The following is a 13,886-nucleotide window of genomic DNA, read 5'->3' on the forward strand; positions in this document are numbered from 1 at the left end:
GAAGTAACTACCAATGAAAAACATAATGGTCCAAAAGGAGGGATTGTCAGAAAGCACCAATGGACTAGAAGGCCCAGCAGAGTCAGAGAACTAGAAGTCTTGAGGGATGGAAAAATGTGTCTTGTGAGACTGGTAACATGTGAGAGAAATAGGAAGACAGCCAGGAGTGAAAATTCCAAATTTCAGGCAGCACGAAGGGAGAGGGAGGAGGTGGCTTGGTTTAGGGTGTGGCCATGGCAATTGGTGGACGAGGGGAGGGAGGGGCCTGGACTGGGGTGATCGGTGGCCAGTCCTTGTGGACCTTGAGGTCAATTAGCCTAATGGCAGGGACAGATCTTTCCAGAGAACATGGAGCTGGTAAAAAGCAGTGACTAGAGCCCAGGCCTCTGGGCTCCCTTCTTTTGTGTGCCCTGCATTAATAAGCACTGCCCACCCTTCCTGCTAACATTGGCACCAGCTCACAGTGGAGAAAGCTGTAGGAAGCCCCACTTAGGTCTCAAATTCCAGGTGTCAGGATGGCAGCCCCTTCCCTGTTCAGGAAGACCCTGGGGTGCATCTCTCTCCATGAGGTTGAGAATCCTGACTCCTGATCCACCTTCTCATTCCAGATTAAGTCCTTAAAAGTACCTACCTAGAGGTTAGCCTGGAAAAAATGATGAAATGGACATTTTCTTTTTTTTTTTTTTTTTAGATGAGGTTCTTTGTTCTTTTCTCCTGGTTAGATCTTGTCTCCTCCATGACCCTGTGTCTGAGCTAGAGATGTCACAAGTGCCAGTCCTCAAGCAACACAGAATCAGAATCTCAGCATTCTGCTTAGTTCCAAGTTGACATTCCTGGCATCCAATCAAAGTGCTCATTTTCTGGTGCATGTTCAAAAGTCAATACCACCATCAAAAACAGAATTTAAAAAATTGGGACAATGTTTTGTTTTGTTTTAACGGAATTCTCCTCTTAAAAATGAAAATCTAGCTACCAAGAAATGGCTACCAGCCAGGAGAAAGGGACACTGTGATCCTCTGTAAGTCACACTACCTCCCTGGGCTTTCTCATCTTGAAATATCTGAGGTCTCCTCCAGCTTTAAACATGTGAATAGACTTAAATTGTTAAATAGCTTTCAGGGACCCCAAAAGAAAAAGAAAAAGTCTGGTTTAGTTGTCGTTGTCATTTTTTTTTTAAGAGACGCTGAGAGAAATCCTGCACCAGTGTTGTTCCTATTCACCTCATCATTTCCTTTTCCTTCATTGCACCTCACATCTCGGCAGAGAGTTTATCTTTACTCTATTTCCAAAATCTCCCATATTATTCTCATGGTGTCTGTTTGACTCTATTCACTGTATTGAAGTTTGGAATACTGTTTTCTTGAAAGATAACACCCAAAGCCAAATTCTTATAAAAGACTGTCGCTTCGGTTTGAAGAACAGAAATGAGTTAGCAGTAAAGATAAGGCCCTCCCTTCACGTTAAGACCAAAGGATTCTGAAATCTTTAAGAAGCCCAATTATTAACTGCATACTTCACTGACGATGCCAAAATAGATACATTATACTTTACAGTAAAGAAATATCACCTTTAGCAAAAGGCAGGGACAAAAAGTCCATTTAATCATCACTTATACAAGAACTTGGAGTCCCAGCATGACTTATCCCTTATCGCTTCAAACATTACGTCATTTATTCCCAGCTCTGTTTAACTCCCTTGTGTTGGATGTCTTCCTTTACTGAAATTGATCTTTGTTAATACCAGGCATAATGTGTTCTTCATTTCTTAAAGGAAACCGATGGACTCTTGCCATGACAGGGGATAACTGGAAATCTATATACTCCGGACACCGATTCCCCATCAATACACTGAAATGTCTTTTCTTTAAAAATAACAGCCCTGCATGAATGTGATCACTTTCCCAAATTAGTGTAATTGATGCACCCTGAGACCTTAATGATTCAGAAAGTGCATACTCGAGGGATATTTAAATAGCTATTTTGTAGGGAGATAAAATATGGGCCAATTCACCGAACACGCATTCCTTCAGTTTAGGAAACACTCAGAGCTCGGCTGAGGGCTGGCCAATGTGTCAGGAGGGCTGCTGTTAAATGACAAAGAGGGCAAATGATTTTGTACTTGCATTATCTCATCCTTTTCTAGGCCTTCAGTGAAGGATGTGCAAGACTGTGCATTTGAGGACGTGACAATTATTACAGCAGGGATTATTAAAGCAACTATTACCAAAATGGAGATAAGACTCAGTTTTCTAGTCTGCAAATTTGGGATGATAATAATTTTTACTTCCTGGGGGTTGTTTGCTGATTTGAATCTAAATGAAGTGCCAAAGCATTATTGGGTCTGTAAAATAGCTCTGAGATTCCTTGGAACTTTTTCCTATGGCACCCTTTCTCTCTCCAGTGCAGTAGTGCTGTCTCCATGGAGGCTGTTCTGGAAATGCTGAATACATGAATACATGAATGAGTAAGCTCCTCCACCAACATCTTACAGGCATGCTCCCGCTGTAAGCCAGGAGGAATTGGCTGTGCTACTTCCGGCTAAAAGGTAGCAAGTATACCTCACTCATCATTTCTAAGCCCTTGGCAGACATAAATAATCAATCACAGCATTCTTCCCAAATGTGGCCTTCAAGCCATTTCTCAAGACAGCGTTCCAGGCAGCCATTACTGATTGTTCAGAGCTGACATCAGAGAGAAAAATCCATCTGAAATCTCTGAGGCTATCCAGATCATTGTCAGGGCGGAAAAGCTCACCCTGAACTGATGTTTGGGCCATTGATTGATCACAGCTTCCATCCTGGATTGTCAGGACTGCTCTCAATACTACCTCGTTGCCCTGTGGGTGGGGAAGGTAGGAAACTTAAGTCTGTCCAAGGGAAGAGGAGCTTGCTTTCAGCCGAAGGGCCCTGCAGAAGGACTTATCTGATTTGCCTTCACCTGGTGGTCCTGGACCCCACCTAGCCCACTTTCCTTCTCAAGTAAAGCAGCCCACTGTCAACTACCTGCAGTCTCTGGGCTTTATGCTCTTGGTCCAGAAATCCCCCAGAAGTTAACCAGTTTAATAACAAGCCCCACTGTTGCACTTCACTTGTGTGTCCATCACCCTTCTTGGTATGTGTTGCTTCTGACCTTATTTGGCCGTGACCCTTGCCCAAGACATCGCTCCTCGCTGCTCAAATTCTCACCTGAATCCCTAACCTCCTGATGCCTTCTTGTCTACTCCCAGTTATTTGGATACTTGTCTGCAGTTCTGGTGACTCCTGGCAAGCATCAGGCACATTACGCTTGATGCTTTTCAAGGATGTCAGCCTCTACTAAAGAAAGATCCAACACTTTCTCCCTGCTTTTCTTGGTGCCAGCTTCCTTAAATCCATTACCTAATTTAATTTTTCAAAACACAGGCAGGAGGTTAATATAGCATCATTATAACCTATTTGGGACTAGAAATTTAGAGACAGTAAATAATGTGCCTGAGGTCACAGAGCTGGGATTCAAGATCTGACCCCAGAATCTGGACACTGCCTCCTGAATTAATGCATGCATGGTGGCCTTTTGGAGGGGTTCACAGTACAGGAATGTTATCTCTTTCCTCTCTTCTCTTTCCATCATCTCTAACCTCAGCTCTTCTTATCAGCACAACTTAGGCTCATGTGACTCATGTGAGGAGAGGGAGAAATAACAGCCTTCCCTGGTACAAGAAGCCCAATACAGTGATTTGTGGCATGGGGCCTGATAATTAACTAAATAGGATCCTTTACAATGAAACAATCTCACTAGTTTTTATTGCCACATTAAAATGTGAATCTTAAGCAAAACAAGAATATAAATCTTATTGGAGGATGCTGAAGTTTAAAACAATATATACTCAACTCAGTTCTCAATAGAGAGCAGTCTTTATTGAAGGCCATAAACATTTTTGCGTGCCAGAGGGGAAATATGACCATAAAACTGGCTTCTATTTAGTGATTTGGTAAATGAAATCAATGGTTGTCTGAGTCCCAGCAGGATTCTTGGGGGCAGTCATTAAGGCCCCCACATACAAGAGCAACATTCTGTAGATCAATGTCACCCAAGGGCAATGTTACTCCCTGGGGGTGCTTGTGGTATTTGGGATAGGATATATTCCTTTTGGGGGACTATTTTGGGCACTGTAGGACATTTATATCTCTGGGAATAGACCACTTCCCATTCCCAAAACTACTTCAATGCATTTCCTAAAGAACCCATTGGGGTTTTCCTCTCCCTCCTGTGTGAGCAAACCAGGACAGAAGTGAGCGAACCAAGGGTAAGTCTTCACTGTGTTCTCTCTGCACAGAGGAGGGTGCCATCTGCTTCTGACTTACTCCAAGACATACGATTTGTTCAGAACAAGAGAATAAGAGAAAGCCATCAGGGAAGGAAGACAAGAAAGGAGGTTAAGGTTTCCAAGAGATACTTACTTATAAAAGGTGAAATCTTGACTCTTACACAAATATAAAATGAACATGTCACTATAATGAGGGAACTAATAAGATATTACGACTAGTTCAGAGGAGGATTCAAAAAAACACACATACATAGACCACCAAGAATGCTGAAAATAAATATAGTTGCCAAACTGGTCAATATCTACAGGGGAACAATCACCTGCCTCCCTGCTGGACACAGTTTCCTTTTCTACAGGCAGGAATCACTTGCACTGTTATCGGTATTCCACATCCTGACAGCATTGCCAAGTAGTTTATAGACAATGAAAGATGAACCAGAGGGATGCCAAAGCTAGGACACCCAAGCAATCATTTTTGCCTGTTTCCAAAGTTTTTCATAGCTGATGTCACTATGGCCACCTCTCTCCTGCAATTCTCTCCAATCTCTCTTCCTTCTCTACACTCCAGCTATAGTATCCTTTTTCACTCCATCAAAAAGGCCAAATCATCTCTATTTTGGAGACTTTGTGCTTCTGTTTCTTCCCCCTGAAAATCCATTCCTCCAGATTTTTGTGTGGTTGCTTCCCTCGCATCATTCTGTTTCAAGTCAAATATCATGTCTCTGGCAGACCTTTCCCACCTGTGGCTCCCTTTACAGTATCCCACATCACCCCTTCTTATTTATTTTGTTCTTGTGCCTATGAGCTGGGTCCTCCCTATAGACTATAATCTTGGAGGGCAGAGACGGTCAGACCTGTGCACTGCCCTCCCCAGTACCTGGGTTGAGGGTGCTTCAGAAATATTTGCAGATCACCTGGTTGCTTGGGCAGCCAAACTGAGGCAAGCTGCTGTTCTCTCCTGTGGCTGAGAGTGGCACAGGTGTGATTCTTGGATCTGGCCTCTTAACTGGGACAGGAAGATGCCCTTGATGGAGCTACTATGAATTGTAATTGCTGAGGCCCAAAAAAGGATGGGCATTTCAGGAAATGACAGCTTGTGCAGGTACCTCCGTGGCCAACTCCTGATGCCTCAAAACTCTACTAGTCCCCTAGGCATAGAGGCCATGCCAGGGAAAGTGGGTTAAGGAAGTAACCCTGAAGTGACCGAGTTTATCCTGAGTTGGTGAGATTGTGTTTTCTGCTACTAGGTGGAATGGGACTCAAGACAGAAATTTAAAACTTATGTTTTGGACACCTGAGATTTGGGGCCTGAAATTATTTTCCCTGCTACAGAGACAAGTCTCTAGGCTAACCATCAAAAATATGTTAGGTCACAAGTGTTGCATATTAATGTGTATAACCCCCCCCCCCCCCACTCCTCCCCCCCACCCCCCGGATCAGAGGTTGAGAAGGTTGAACCTTTTGCCTTCATTAACCTACTGAGCTGTTCTCTACCATCTTGAACTGACTATTCTGTGTCTTTCCGTGTTAACTGGCTCTGCCAGTATAGTGAGGGCCAAGACGGGAAGGAGGTGGAAGAAGGGGAGAAAAGAGGGCATCTCTAATATTACTGTCACAGGAACTCTGAGGACATCTATTCACGCTTTCCACACATGTTAATTGGATGCCTGCATGTGTCGGGACCTATTCTAGGAGCTTGGGATACAGTGGAGAATAAAATAGGTAATCAGTTCTGCCCTTGAGAATCTTGTATTCTAATAGGGGACAAGAATAATAAGGGATAAATAAATAATAAATAAGTAAATTCCGTGGCAGGTTCAAAGGAGATGAGCACTTAGAAAAAGAAAAAAAAAGATTAGGACAAAGAGGATCAGGAGTCGGTGGTGAAGGGCAGTGTGGTATTAAACAGCGTGGTCTAGAGAGACCTCACCTGAGCAAATTTGAAGGATGTGAGGAAGGTCCCAGAGCATCAGCTTGAGGGAGCCGCTAGAGAAAAGACCTTGGGGAGATGGGTCATGGTCTGTTTAAGGACAAGGACAGGTGTGCCTGGAGCTGGGGAGGCTAGGAAGAGATGTAGGAGGGCACTCAGGGAGTTGACAGGGGCTAGATTCCATAGAATTTTACAGGCTTTTTTTTTTTTTTTAATTTTTAAAAACACTTTGCTTATTTTTGAGAGAGAGAAAGAGAAACAGAGTGCAAGTGAGGGTGGGGCAAAGAGACAGCGAGACATAGAATCCCAAGCAGGCTCCAGGCTCCGAGCTGTCAGCACAGAGCCCAACTCGAGGCTTGAACTCACCAACTGCAAGATCATGACCCGAACTGAAGTTGGAGGCTTAACCAACTGAACCACCCGGGGACCCTGAATTTTACAGGCCTTTACTCTGAAAAATTGAGGATGTATTCATTTCCTGTGGCCCCTATAACAAATTACCACAAATTTGGTGAGTTAAAACAATAGAAAAACATTTTCTCACAGTTCCAGGAGTCAGAAGTCCAAAATCAGTGTCCCTGGGTTGAAGTCAGAATATCAGCATGGCTGTGCGCCACAACGGCTTTAGGGAAGACTCTGTTTTTGCCTCTTCCAGCTTCGGTGCCTCCATGATCACATTGAATCCTCCTGTTTATTGGTCAAGTCTCCCTCTGCCTCCCTTTTATAAGCATACATGTGGGCTGCTCCAGTCTCAGAAGTTCTGGGGGGAGGGGAGAGTGGCAGTAAAGGAGCAAGCCTAAGAAGACATGACAGCATATGCTAGGGCCTTTGGGGGCCAGAGACAGGGATGGCTGCTCAGCCCCAGATGCCCTCTGACCCAGCACTGGGGGCTTCCTTCTAAAATATCTGAAAAAGAAAATTACCTGACAGAAAGGACCATAAACTGAAAGGGCTAAGCAAACATCCGAAAGTTCAAAAAGGCTGTGACCATTTAGGGGCCAGGACAAATATTCAGAGTCATAGTCTCCCTGGTGGAGGGTAGAGGGCAGCCAGAGCAGAGACATAGAACAGAGATCATGGCAGTGAGTTATGTGACTCACCTGGGGTGAGACTGTCCCCAGCTGTTGTCACTAGCCTTCTGACCAGGAGGGAATGAGCCCAGCCCCAGATTCCATCTTGCAACTTGTTCTTCAGAAAACGGATATTCTGCCAAGTAGCCTAGCCTCATGCAATTTGGCCAGACCTATTTTGGAGGTTGTCTGACCCTTCCCAGCACTGAGAGGAAATGGGAGAGACTAAAGAATGTGCGTTAAGCGCCTCCAGCTGCTGATGTGCTGCTGACAGTGGCAGATAAGAGGAGTTGAGTGGCATATGTGAATGCAAGCTCCAATAGTCCTTGACTTGACTGCATTCAGATGGCTGGTGTGCAGTGTACTTGAAATTATTTATGCAGACCCATCAGCTCTGTTTGGGAAGGCTGATTAATGTTTGCAGGAGTTAGGGAAGAGGAAAATCAAATATTATCATGGCTCACACTGGCCCAGCCCACACACTGTCACCCCTGACCCCAGACACATGGTCCTTGAATGGACTTCCTCTTCCTTTTTGTCATTGTGAAAGAGACTTGTGTCTTAGGGATCCAGGCAACTCTCTGACTATCCAAAGGGCAGGTTTGTATGCTATTAACTCCTGTACTTCCCAAGCAAGGAGAATATATCATTTTTATAAGCACCCAAAATGGAGGTTAGAGCAAAGAACTGTACCACATTGATATATTAGGCCCTACGGAGTAGGGAAAGCACTCTATTCATGAGATGGGGAGTTGGGTCACTACTCATATTATATTGGGTGGGACATATCATGTCTCTGAGCTTCCATGTTCTCATTAGTAAATGGAGAGAATCAGATTAGAATAGAAACAATTCTTTCTTTTTTCTTCTTTTGCCTTGCTTCCTTCCTGTCTTCTCTCTCTCTCTCTCTCTCTCTCTCTCTCTCTCTCTCTCTCTCATTTTCTTTTAAAGTATGGAACAATTTTCTCAATGATGAAAATAATTGCACTGGCATTACTTCTGTTTGGTTCTTGTTCCTAGCTTTTTAGGGTTAAATCATCATTCACAGAATAATTTATGGACAATCTGGTATATCTAAGGGTAAGTAAACTTCTCCTTTAAGGAGCCAGATAATAAATATTTTAGGCTTTGTGGGCCATTCAGTCAAGTGAAAAAGCAGCAACTGACAAAGGTAAACCAATGGGAGTGACTGTCTTCCAATAAAACTTTATTTCAAAAAATAGGTAACAGGCTGGATTTGGCTTATGGGCTATCTTTTGCCCACCCCTGGGATAGTTATCCCAGCAATCTCCTTCACTCTTGAACCCTATCAAAGAACTCCAGAGTTAACCTCAGTGAGGGAGGAGTGGAGACAAAAGAACCAGATAACCTCATGTTCCTGACCCTAAACCAATAGCATTTCTCTTACACCCCAGCCTAGTAATAGAATATATATAGGCTCTATAAGGAATATTTTGTATTTAGAAGTAAATTGCTCTGTATTCATAAAGGGAAAAGAGGTGAGAGACAAAAACCTAAACTGTTGTTGACTTACCTGATGAGCAAATTGACAATCATTCCCCTCTGCCCCACAGGGCCAATGTCAAGTCCAGACTAGATACTGGAATTTATGGGGTCCTGCCATCTTCTTCTACCACAGCCCATAGAATGTCCCACTCTGTTTTCATAGTACTGGTTATATCAGTAGCTTCCCAAAAAACCCAGTGTCAGGTTGTTAATTATATAATTAATCTGCCCACGGGAGGATGGAGATTCTAATAAGACTCTCAGGTCTCCACTGTTTTATAGTAATAGGGAACACCTCCTAGGCTAATGGTCCATCCATTTTTTCTGAGTACCATTTCTCCCCACCTCCAGGAATCACATCCTATAGGATATGTGCCTAAAGAAGGCCCAAAGCCCCAATTTCCTGCCTCAGGACCTTTGTACGTGCTGTACCTGGGCCTAGATGTCTCTTCTCCCAGTTCTTACTCTGATTAATTCCTATTTAAGTTTCAGGCCTCAATTTACATATAATTTCTAAGAATTACCTTCCCTGGCCCTCCAATGTAAACCATTTCCCTTTATTATTCTCTCTTAGTATCCTAATCTCCTCCCACATTTATCATAGGTGTTATTACATATTTAATTTTTGTCTTTTGATTTAAATCTGTCTTCTCCAAAAGAACTTAGGGGGAGAATATGAGGACCATATCTCTTTTGTACAACACTGCATCCTCAACGTCTCACACCATGCAGTGAGTTGGCACTTACTTAACACTTGCTGAATGAATGACCCATCATTTTCCATTTTTGCAAAAGAAAAGAGAGACATCGTTCCAGTGGGCTGGAGTCTAAGCACTCTCTCCATTCTGCAATTTGGATTGAGGTTCTGTTATGGACTGCATGTTTATGTTCCTATAAAATTCTTTTGTCAAAATCCTAACCACCAATGTGATGGTATTAGTAGGTGGGCCTTTGGGAGGTGATTAGGTCATGAGGGTGGAGCCTCATGTATGGGACTAGTGCCCTTATACAGGAGGCCCTCCACTCTAGGAGGACACAGTCAGCAGTCTGAACAAGGAAGAGGGTCCTCACCATAACCTAACTGAGCTGGCGCTCTGACCTTGGACCTCCAGCCTCTGTAACTGTAGGAAATAAATTTCTGTGGTTTATAATCCAGATAGTTTATGGTGTTTTGTTATAGCAGTTGACTAAGACAGGTTCTTACTCATCACATGTAGGACTGCTCATGGGAAGAGGTAAGTGATGCACTCTGGAAACTTGCACTGGCATTAACAGGGGAAAAGAGTAGGAGGAACAGTCAGCAGAGTACAATGTCCTTGTTTCCAGAGTGCTAAAGGAAACTTTGGAACTCTAAACCAGATGGGCACATGTTGTGTCTTCTTCCTCTCGTGGGTTTTCTTCTCCCTTGAGGAGAACTACCTACTCCTTGACATTTCCCAAACATATGGTAACCCTACTACTGTCCCCACTCCCATACTCCATCCCCAACACACCCAGTTATTTGGTCCACACTTAACCATGATCATGTAAAGCCCCTTTCTTGAGAATCCCAGTGGAAACTGAGAGGGAGAGATTCAGTCTCTCCCACATGTCAGTTGGGTGACCGTGATTTATGTAGATCAGGAAAGCAGAAGGGATTTGTCTGCAGGTAAAAAAAAGAATCAAACAGATGTGAAGGGAGGAGGAGAGAGAGCACTGTTGGATTCTAGTCCCTGATTCCATTCCTTCCCTGAAGCCCTGCCAATCTGCCCTCAGGTGATTTGAGAAACTCACCTTTTTGATTAGACAGATTACCTGCTGAAAAATGAATTTTAGGTAAATAGAATGATTTCACACAGTGCATCCTCTTTAATCCTCATAGCAGTGCAGCAGGGGAAGAAATTTACATTTTACAGATGCTTTTTGGTTACACAAAAATTAGTCCTGGGCTTGAGTTTTAGTCTAATTTCTATCATAACCATATCATCTGAAGCAAATTAACTTCAGGCTGAGCAGCCTCAGTCTTCCTCAAGAAACAATTTGAGGCTTGTGGGAAGGGTCTAGCAAGCGGTTAAGCATGAATCTTGTGTGTAACTTATGAAATCAATGACCCTAACCTAGAAGATTTTGAACAGGTGGGAGCTATCAATAAGCTTGGCCTCAGTCTGTCTTCTCGTTCCTAAATGTGTGAATTGGATTATACAGTATCTAAGATACTTCCAGCTCTAACAGCCAACAGATTATTTTCCAGCTTCAATCACCAAAAGGTTTACTCTCCATCACGAAAGAGCTGAAAATGGCCAATAAATTTGGTGGGACATTTGGACAACACAATTATAGACCCACTTGTATCTGCAATAATTCTTTCTGGCTCTGAAGACCTTTGAAAATTTTCCCTTTTATTATGACTACATGGATCATTACTTGGCAAAGAAATTTCCCCCTAATATTGATCTATGAACATCAAGAATTACGTGCCAGGATAAAAGGATATAAAACTAAAATCTATTAACTTATTGAGAATAAAAGTCAAGGCTGAATTTTCATGAAAATTAACCAACAAATGTGACTAGCAAAACTGGATGAGCTAAGAAAATACTAGCTTAATTGACTTACCCTGCATCAGTGATTTTCAAGTAAATGTTTTCCAGTTGTGGGCCTCCAAGTTTTTCTTGATTGTTCAATGGGGAAAATTGATCCCCCAACTCTTAGTCTGTTGTTGGCTCACTGAGAGTTGCAGCGTTGGTTGACGTCTTCACTGTTCTAGCCAGGCACCTCCTAGGCACACTTGCCATAGCATTCCTTGAATGAACGAAATACCAGAAAACCAAGAATCTGTAATCTCACTACATTAGTGGGGAAACACAAAAACAAACTGCTAGCTTTGGATCTGAGTTCCTAATCTGAAAACTCATTAAAATAGATTCTGAGTATGATGGTCTACCAGTTGGATTGAAAGCACTTTTCCAAATTGTCACCAAACTTAGAAGTGATATTCAGAAACTACCTATGATTTTTAAACATGCGATATTGAGAAAATCCAAAGGCATTCAATACATGATTTTTGAATGAATAAAATAGCTTTACATATTTATGTGACTATCAACGTTTTTAAGTGTGTATACATAAGGTGTTTATGTTTCCTTACACATAAAAGAACAAAATGGTTTGGTTTGTTGTTTGTTTTGTTTTTGTTTTTTTGTTTTGTTTTCTTTTGCATTTTCTATCTGTTTAAATTCTTTACCTTAGTTTCCATGTCCACACTTTGCTCAGCCATTCCAAAGTATATTCTTCTGTATTTCCTTTGGAGGCTCATCTTCTGACCTTTGTTGACCTCATCATCTGAAACTTGAATGAGAATGGGGAAAATGAGATTAACTGGGCCACATAAGAAGAGTCCTTTGCCTATCCAAAACATATTATTTTCTTCCTCTTGTCACACACACACACACACACACACACACACATGGATATAGATAGATGATATATAGATGAACATAGATACATATTTATGCAAATAGAGATAAGTAAGACATAAATGGAAATAGAGGTATATTTCAATTTTACCTGCCTTGTAGAGCACAATAAAAATCCTGAATTTACCTCTTTTCCTGCTCCAAGCGGCATGTGATATGGTGGCGTACTCTCCCTGTAACAGAGCTGTTCATCTTCATTAGATCCCCGGGTCACTGGCCTTCATTAGCTTGCCCGTGGCCTCTCATTTGATTTGCATTGCAGGCTCCCCATATAGGTAATGATTCTAATTTAGAAAATCTCCAGAGGTCACAGCAAAGAAGCTGGGCCAGAAAAAAAGATGGACAGAAATGACAGGAAGGTGCTGACTCCCCTCACCTCTGCTTCACTCTGCACCCTCCAGAGAGAGGAGACAGCTGCAGACTGCTTGGGACTGTGGAGCTTCAGAGCTATCCTGGTTTTTCTTCAGTAAGTGGGTACTCTTAGTTAATGTCACAGGGAGATTGACAAAGGGAACACAGAACCTTAGCCTGAAACCACCAAAGGCTTTAAAAAGGCACCAGCTCCTCTTGTGCCCTTTTCTCCTTTCTATACCGTACACCTGCCGCAGCAACTCCCCCCTTCCTTCTTGTCTCAGGGCCTTTGCACATGATATTCCTTGAGCCTAGATCTCTCTTCCTTCAGCTTGTCCCTGATAAATTCCTACTCCTCTTTCAGGTCTCAGTTCACATATGGTTTCCTATAAAAATACCTCCCTTGGTCCTCTAGTCTAAATTTAGTTCCCCCTTTTATTCTTTTCTAGTATCCTAGTCTCCTCCCTCATCACATTTATTGTTAAGTGTTTTAGATTTATTCATTGTCTCTTGCTTTGAAATCTGTCTTCCCCAGAGGAAAGTAGAAGCATGCTGTGGACTGAATGTTTGTATCTCCCTACCCCAAATTCTTATGTTAAAGCCCTAATCCCCAATATGATGGCATTTGGAAGTGGAATTTGAGGGAGGCAGTTAGTTTTGGAAGAGGTCTTGGGGATGGAGCCTCCATGATGAAATTGGTATCTGTATAAAGAGATGAAGAGAGCAGTGCTCTCTCTCTGCCATGTGAGGACACAGGAAAAAAGTAGCTGTCTACAAGTCAAGAAGAAGTCCCCCACCATAACCTGACCATACTGGCATCTTATCTTGGACTTGTAGCCTCCAAAATGGTGAGAAGTAAATATTTATTGTTTAAGCCATCCAGCCTATGGTATTTTTGTTAAAGCAGCCTAAGCCTGGGGTACCTGGGTGGCTCAGTCGGTTTAAGCATCTATTGATTTTGGCTCAGGTCATGACCTCACGGTTCATGAGTTTGAGTCCCATGTCAGATTCCATGCTGACAGTGCAGTCTGCTTGGAATTCTCTGTCTCCCTCTCTCTCTGCCCTTCCCTGGCTCATTCTCTCATTCTCTCTCTCTCATTCTCTCTCTCTCATTCTCTCTCTCTCATTCTCTCTCTCTCTCTCTCTCTCTCCAAAATAAATAAATAACCATTTAAAAGAATTTTTTAAAGTAGCCCAAGCCTACTAAGACGGGGCAGAATATGGAGAACATATCTGTTTTATACAACAACACTGTATCCCTAGCATCTC

The 13,886-nt window shown here is 42.7% G+C and overlaps 1 long non-coding RNA gene across 2 annotated transcripts in view; it reads right to left on the minus strand.

Moving 5' to 3' along the window:
* Positions 1-5,804: 5,804 nt before the first annotated feature.
* LOC109268306 (uncharacterized) overlaps positions 5,805-13,886 on the minus strand; it is a 58,955-nt gene continuing 50,873 nt past the window's right edge. For both annotated transcript variants that reach the window (XR_008417231.1, XR_002080577.2), the window contains exons 5-8: positions 12,394-12,587; positions 12,035-12,138; positions 11,407-11,592; positions 5,805-6,995 (exon numbers count right to left, since the gene is read on the minus strand). This is a non-coding gene — a long non-coding RNA (uncharacterized LOC109268306). The remainder of the gene's footprint in view (positions 6,996-11,406; positions 11,593-12,034; positions 12,139-12,393; positions 12,588-13,886) is intronic.

This window comes from Panthera pardus, unplaced genomic scaffold, assembly GCF_024362965.1.
Source record: "Panthera pardus isolate Hobbes unplaced genomic scaffold, ASM2436296v1 HiC_scaffold_24, whole genome shotgun sequence".
In the NCBI taxonomy this organism is placed as follows: Eukaryota; Metazoa; Chordata; class Mammalia; order Carnivora; family Felidae; genus Panthera; species Panthera pardus.